Source organism: Poecilia latipinna, unplaced genomic scaffold (assembly GCF_001443285.1).
Source record: "Poecilia latipinna isolate Pla-1442-1.1 unplaced genomic scaffold, P_latipinna-1.0 Scaffold742, whole genome shotgun sequence".
Taxonomy (NCBI): Eukaryota; Metazoa; Chordata; class Actinopteri; order Cyprinodontiformes; family Poeciliidae; genus Poecilia; species Poecilia latipinna.
Window position 1 is genome coordinate 266,609 of NW_015113358.1, and position 8,054 is coordinate 274,662.

Genomic DNA, 8,054 nt, shown 5'->3' on the forward strand with positions numbered 1-8,054 from the left:
AATATGTTTTGATGAGATGTTGCATTGTTTTTTAGTACAATTTTTTGAGTGAGATTTTTTAGGCCAGCAAATCTGGATTTAAAAGCAGCATGCCTTAAAATAGCTTGAGAACTTCTTAAACATCAACTTGTTTACTCTAAGACATGGTTAAAAGCTCAAAGGTACAATTGCACCCATATAAATAACCCAAGAAGGTTATTTTTTTTTCATTAATACCAGATGCAATCCTAATTTAATAAAGTCAATCAAACAGTTAGTATATTATCTCAAGATATTGTTTTTGCAGAGCAAAGCTGCCCTTGTATATGTGAACAACCAGCTTCTCTATATATGTCTGAAATATTGTTCATACAGAGAAGCTGGACATGTTTGGAAAAAAAGAAGAAGAAAACATGAAGAGAAAAATAGATTGTGATCTAGTATTAAAATGACTGAAAAAAATATTTTCTAATTCAAATAATTAATTAAAGTTAGTCCAACAATTTGGTGGTTTTCTGATCTGTAACCAACATATTTTGAAGTCAAACAGTTCATAGTTGCACTGCACTCCTGGCCATAAGGAGTCTCCCACATGCAGAGGAAGCAGGAAACCTTGGCTCTGGTGTCACTCCCATCATCCTCTCCCCAACTTGAACTTCTGACCTCAGGAGTGTCCAGCAGAACCAGCTGAGCCCAATCATTGCCTGCCAGCTGCTCCCCTACAGGCAACATGTAGCTCCAGGAGGCAAAGGTCACCGTGATGCGGTCTCACTTGAGTCTAAAAATGGAAAATACTGCTGATAGAGGCTATATGGAAACTCAGGTCATTTGTGTATGATTTTAAAATTGATCAATGATCTAAAATATAAAATGTAATTAAATTTAAAATGTCTCCCTCTGAGAGGTGCAAATTGACACACAGTTGGTCAAATGTTTTAAGGCTCCTTGTTGCACCTTGAATAGTCACATATAAAATATCTAAAATCACAAATGTGGAAAAAAATGGCTAAGCTCCTGGGTTGCTGTGGTGGTGCAGGGGCTAAGCGCATCTCACAGAAGGAGGCTTTAGTCCTCGATGTGGCCGTCGCAGGTTTCATTCTCAGCCTGGTGACCTTTGCCGCATGTCTTCCCCTTCTCTCTTTACCTACTTTCCTGTCTGAGCACTTTCAAATAAAGTCCACTAGAGCCATTTTTTTTTAATGTTTAAGCTCCTGCTATAATCCATTGTTCCATTCTTCCAATATTTTACAATATTGCCCCACAAAATATACTATTGCAAAACAATGTTCCTATCCTATTTCTCAAAATCATTCCAGTGAAGAAATGTTTCATCAACAACATATGAGAAATGGTAGTCTTAATCCTAAAGCAGAGCTAAACTCTCTGAAGCTCAAAGTGTTAAGTGTGACTCAGAATGCACTAGTGTCTCAGAACAAATCAAAATTGTAATTTAATAAAGGTCCGATTAGGTGCTCTATTAAGCTCTGATTTATTTTACTGGATCTCATTATGCCAGGTTTCTCTTGTAAAGTGCTCATACATCATGCGGGTTGCTGGTTTATAAAATGAAATTATACATCACATATTTTGATTAACGCTCTCAATAAAGAATGAAAAAAGAACAAAGAAGCCATTGCCCCTAAGCCTGCATTAAAAAGACCATCAGTCACGCGTTGCGATGAAAATGTGTTGATACACAGGGAGAGTTTATAAACTATTATGACTGCAGAATGTTTTGATTTAATCCTCCTGTACTCTTCAGTGACAATTACAGATGATAAAGTCCACGGCAAAGGATTTATAATAAAAAGCACACCAGAATTGATGTGAAGATGAATCTTGTATGTTACTCTGAATAGCCATGCCAACAGCCGAGCTGCCATAACAAGAAAGAGTAATAGCTTCATATAATGACTTGTCAGAACTGGTATGAAAAAATGAGATATAAATAGCCCGACTTGCAGTTAAAAAAAAAGAAAAAAAAAGACATGGCTATTTTTACTGTGCCATCTTCTCTTCTGTCTAATTTTAGTTAAAAAATGAGTCCTCCTAGCTGTCCAGGCACTGCGCTCATCCATCTGCAAAAAAACCTGCACGTATTACTGGAAATGAACAACTCTGGGAGTCGTCATATATTCTGACACTTCTGGCAGAACTGCAGCTCTCAAAGTCAAATCGGTTTGCCTCTTTTGATTAAAGTGAAGCATTTCGACATTTCTGGGATTTCTGATGTTAGTCCAAACCCCAGAAGAGATAATGGTGTCACTGACTTAACGAGAAGTTTCACCTTCGCTGCACCCCTGGAGGAAACGGAGGCATTAGCCCACCGTACTGGATACACTTCTGCTACTCAGCTCCAGCTTCTGCAGGCCAGCAATTTGACTTGTAATTGGTCGGTGCAATTAGAGCAATTTACTCTGTTCTGTTCGCGGACCCCACAGGAGTGCAGTTTGGGTCAAAAGCTGAAAAGTGGAGGCTTAACGTTTAATTAGAGGAAAATGCAGAGATGTGCTGTTTTCATCCTGACATGCAGACAGACTTCCAGAAATTCAATACTAAATTGTAAAGTCATTGCAGAGACCAATTCAATATCAAATCTCAAACAATTGCTGAATAATTATAGTACTATGAAAAAAATATTTCCCCTCTAACACATTCCTATTGTGTTTGCTTTTCTCTGTCACAATTAAATAATCCACATCTTCAAAAATATGTTTTCAAATAAATAATTTATCAAGGAAATATGTTAAGCAAAAGAACCTGGCCTCATCTTCAAATATAATCACCCCTGTGTTAAATGATAGACCGATGGTGATGATACATTTTTGGTTCGGATGCACTGGAGGCCGCGCCAGTACCAGATTATTGCCAACCTGTAGAAATAAGCCTTCATTAACAATACAAACACTGTCTGAAAACATAACCTGAAGAAATTAAAACAAGAACTCTGTGGAGTGACTAAAACTTTTTTTGCAGCTCTGTGCAAACATTGATTGAAATGATAAGCTCTTTTATTTTGGTGATGTTGCTCTGAACTATTCAGTTTCCTTTAACTTTTTATGAACCTCTGTTTAAGTGACTAAAGATTTTTTGCCAATAAAAGCATTCACACGAGATTCTTGAAGTGTTTAAGTGTATTGAATTATTGTATTGAATCAGAGGTGCACTTTTTGTTTTGGTTCGTTTTGTTTTGTTTTGTTTTGTTTTGTTTAGCAGCGCAATAAGCGATCTGACCTCAGGGTGAGCCTGCCTCCATTTCCTCTCCTGAGAGGATTTGGAGCTTATCTAAATGTTTTTCATTTGAAGTTGATCTTGAAAGTTGACTGATGGACTCAAAATTGTTCTGAAATGGCTTTGTAACACATCACACTTGGATTAGTGGCAACAATTGTTTCCTCACAATCCGTGAAGAAGGGTTTTCTTAATAAGGATGTTCACATTTGCCAACAGTAGGTCAATGCATCTTATTAACTGGTTTATGCATATACCTCTCTGATATTTAATAATATATATACAGGGGGTGAATACCAGACCAAATTACATTTCTTCCACTTGACCATGAATTTTCCCTACATGCCTTTTGACGAAACTCTTGTTGAGTCAGCATGCTCGCAATGTATTTCTTCATTTAGTGTGACAAATAAACTAGGAGCTAGTTATGTTTAGTTAAACGTATCACTATTCTGTCAAGATTTATCCAACCTGACAAAACCTTCAGTACAAAGACACGCACATACTTACGGTAAACATGAACAATGTCCAATTAGAATTGTTTACAGGCTGCTATGAAAAAGTATTTATATTTATCATATTTTTAGTTCTTATCTTTTCTTTTTCAGTATCCAAACCAATGTATTTAATTATGTAGTACATTTTAACGGGCTAGTTTCTCGGACTCAGCAGGAAAACAAATATATGATATGTCGTCGTTGATGCCCAAACTTGTTGCAATGCATCCGAAAAACGCAAAGTTTAAGAAAAGGTTTTGATGAGAAATACAGTTTACCAGAAACTGTCAACAATTTTCTTCTTCAACAAAAAAATAAACATGGAATATTACAAAAAAACAAACAAAAAAAAGCAAAGTAGTTTGATGTGTGTATTGTAAAGGGATCTCTAAATAATTCTTTAAACTTCAGCTTCCTACATTTGTTGGTTTTATTGTTTTCAATGGTGTTGGAGTAGATTTTAATTTTGTGTTTTATCAGCAAGAATAATTTTACAAATAAAGACAAATACAAAGTGTTACACCTGAAATCTTAAAATTTCACTTTGTCTACATATTTCATATTTCATACTGACATATTACTGGGAATGTCAGTAAAATCTCTGCACTGTAACATTTGTTTTATTTTGGTGTCAGTAAACAGGGTGAAAGAAAGAATTTTTTTATTGTGAAAGGTTGATATTTCAATAAATAACGTGATGATAGATATAAAATCAAGATGGTCTTAAAGTGACACAAATAAAACATGCTTTACTAATTCCGTTCTTTCTGGTAAAATACTTAGGATTTGGTTCCTGATCGTGTCACATTTAATTTGCCCCTGCTTTGCTATCTTTAAACACACATTTATTCTCAGACGCTGAATTCCTGTAAACTCTACAATCCTTCTGACATCCAGTTAACCCAGGAGGAGTCATCTTGGTAAAACATGTCAGCAGTGCTGAAAGAGTGAGGAACCTTTCTGCTGTGTCAGGGGAGTTCCCGATAGTAACCTCACCATGGGTGACTCTGATCATTGAGTAGCAATATAAATGGAAATTAGGCCTTCCAGTGTAGAGAGAAGAGAGTGTGAGGAAACAATGTCGGTGTCTAGATCAGTAACGAGCTTAAAGATGAAATGTCGAACCACAAGCCAGAGAGGATAAACGTTCTCCCAGCGAAAAGCTTGTTTCTTTGTGTTAGTTTTTAAAGTCTGATATTTATGAATTCTGAGATATTTTGTAAAAGACATACCCAGAGGCAACTATTTCTTACAGATGTCTAAAATGATTATGTTCTTGAATACTATGTGATAGAAATCTGGGTCAACTTTTATGAAACGAGAGACTTTTCAAACGAGGTGAGGCAGGGAACGTTTTATCAGGGAACCAGCTAAACACATCTGCTTGAACTTACCGCCGCCGGCCTGTTTCTGTGATCCTAAAATACCCAGCAAGATGCTTGAGTTTATTCTCTGCCACTGTCAGAATACTTCAAACTGCGAGAAACCACAGGTGAGACAGGGTCAGATCAGCTGACGTGTGATGTGACAAGCAGATTTCCAGGGTGTGAGCTCTTTTAGAGACAAAATAAAGACAGAATGAAGACAGACAGAGACCTTTCAGTGAAGGGGAGTCTTCGTGGACTAGTTCAGCTTTTCAGCCACCATGATAATCAAGCTTTTCAGCAAGGGATTGGAAACAGTTTGAACGCTTGTCTGTGTTTCCTGAACTGGTGGCTGGTGAGTAATGCGACTCAACCCACATGGTTCTGTGTGTGCCTCAGGGGTTTCCAGACACAGACCCTGCCCCAGCAGGAAGCTGGAGAACCTGTGGCCATCATCTGTTCAGACAGCAGTGGCAAATGACTGTGAGTTCACAAACCCTCTCTCTTGCCAGCGCGACGACACGCCTGCTTACGGGTAATGGAAATGACCAACGACTGCCTAAAAATAGTGTTAAATGTGCCACTTTAGTTAAAGGGGGCGGGTGTTATGTGAAATCAATATTTTTCAGTTTTATATCATGCTATTTTATTCCTTCATCAAATTCATACCTGGAGTGTTGATTTGATTCTTTCGCTCATGTTTGTGGCGTCCTGTAATCTCCCATGGCAACCATGAGGTGCTCTCACAAAGCGCCGCATATTTCCACAAAACTCCTCCTTGGAGCTACAGCCTCCAGCCAAGCCTCTATCTCACAGAGCCCCCTTTCCCTCAGCTCCTCCAGACTAGCAGCAGCAGCAATTGGCAAACACCTGGTGAGACTGCAAGTCTGCTGAACTCATTTTACAAACTACTTCTCAGTCCACAGCTCCTAAGAACGATTCTTTAAAGACATAATGATAAATGTTGTGAAGGTGCACTGAAGGAGGAACGTTGGAAAGAACAGGAGTTGCCATATTTTAAAGAGACAGAGGCTCCATTTTAAGACGTCAAATTGTGAAGTCAAAGTTATGTTTGATTTATACAGAATTTTTATAACTAAAAAAATTGTGTTAGAAAATAGCACAAAATACAATCATCAAGTAACTATCTAGTGACAAATTTAATCTTTTTGTGATGTGTTGCAGTTTTCTTCTGATCAATGCTGATATTTGTTGCTCCATTTAGACACGCAGTTATTAGATTTTGGATGAATTTCCCAATATCACGAGACAGCAAGGATTTAAATGCACTCATCAACATCAGTTAAAGATATAATAATCAGCAGTATGAAACAGCCCAGGGGTGGTTTTTGTTTTTTCATTGTCAGCAGCTCCTGTTTGAAACATCTCACTCAGACTTTGTGAGTTGGGAGATGCTGCAGTCCTGTTTGACCCTGAGCAGGATAAGCGGGCGCTCAAAATGGATGGATGGATGTTTGCTCTTGTTTGTGTCAAGAGTGGAGCTTGACTCAGCAGCCGCACGCTGGGGACTGGGTAGGTTAGAACAGCCGGCTTTCTCAGAGCTCTCAGACATTGCATGACAATTTGACATTTCAGCTCCTCTGGACTTTAAGCATTTCATTTTATGTTTGTTCTCTCAAGTCTCAGGGCCACACAAGTCAACTCCTCCCCCTCAATCAAGACTGAAGACTTTTTAAAGATGTTTTGAACAATTCATAGTATCAGGTAATGTTTGCAGTGCAAAGGAAGAAATCACAAAGACTGCTGCTCACGCAATTACACTTAGCAATCATCACAGCACAACCTGAGACCTGCTAAGAGAGGAATAAATACATATAAATTAAGCTGACATGCTAATAGCACGAGAGACATTTCAGTTTATTAAAGAAACAGTTTCTCAAAGAGTATCAGTTTCAATTTGAAAAATAGAAACTTTTTTCTTATTTTGTAAAACAACAAACAATGGGATGTTTTTTTCTGTCCACGTTGTGAAGTTTTATTTCACATAATGCAAAAAATATAGCCCATAGACTATATTTTGTGTAGTCTATGGGCTATACGAAACACGTTAATTAAATTTTTTTGCAAGGACTGATAATGTTTTCTGACCCTTTGCTATTTCTGTACAACAAAAACCATAAATGAGTGGCAGAAAGAAAGTGTCCGTATACATATGTATTTGTGTGGTGCTTGTCATTGCTTACACCAGTGGTTCCCAAACTTTTTCTTCTGCCCCCCCCCAGTGGTTTCCAAACATTTTCTGCGCCCCCCCCCTATGGATTACAAATGGCTGTCTGGTTGAAACGACGAGGGGGGAGCATTGACTTTTTTGGGGGCAAAATGAATGTACGTAGCTGAAAATAGACACAAACCTCGGAAGCCTACAAGGTACTTGTTAAGCTTAAGGTTCTGTATTGATATTAGCTAGTCATCTTTTAGCTAACATTACCTGCATCCAACAGCTTTACTCAACTCAGTCTGTTAGTTTGGAGGGAAAAACTGAAAAGTTCTTTGCGTTTTGCTGGTTTGCTGCCGTGATTCTAACACAAACCTACGTAGCTCCGCCCAGCAGCAGCAGGTCTCCTTCACAGGTGTAAACCCAGTGCGAGCGTCGTAGCGATCATGTTGCGTTTAAAGGCGGCTCGGAAAAACAGGTAACAACATGTTAACAACGGATTAAATAGTTTTAACTGCTGATAAAAGTGACAGAGGACACAAATATGGGACGTGTGGAAGCCCTACTGTATCAAACTGACATAGGAATAACAGAGAGTTGGCCATTCTAAGGTAAAATCCCAGCGCATACAGTGTTCATGTTTTATTTTTTTTTTTCATCCAGACGGCTTCCCGCGCCCCCCCTGCAATGTCAGGGCGCCCCCCCTAGGGGGCGCGCCCCACAGTTTGGGAACCTCTGCCTTAAAGCAAATGTTGATTTTAATGCTACTAACAGATTGTAAAGATTGAGGATTCACACTAAATGCTT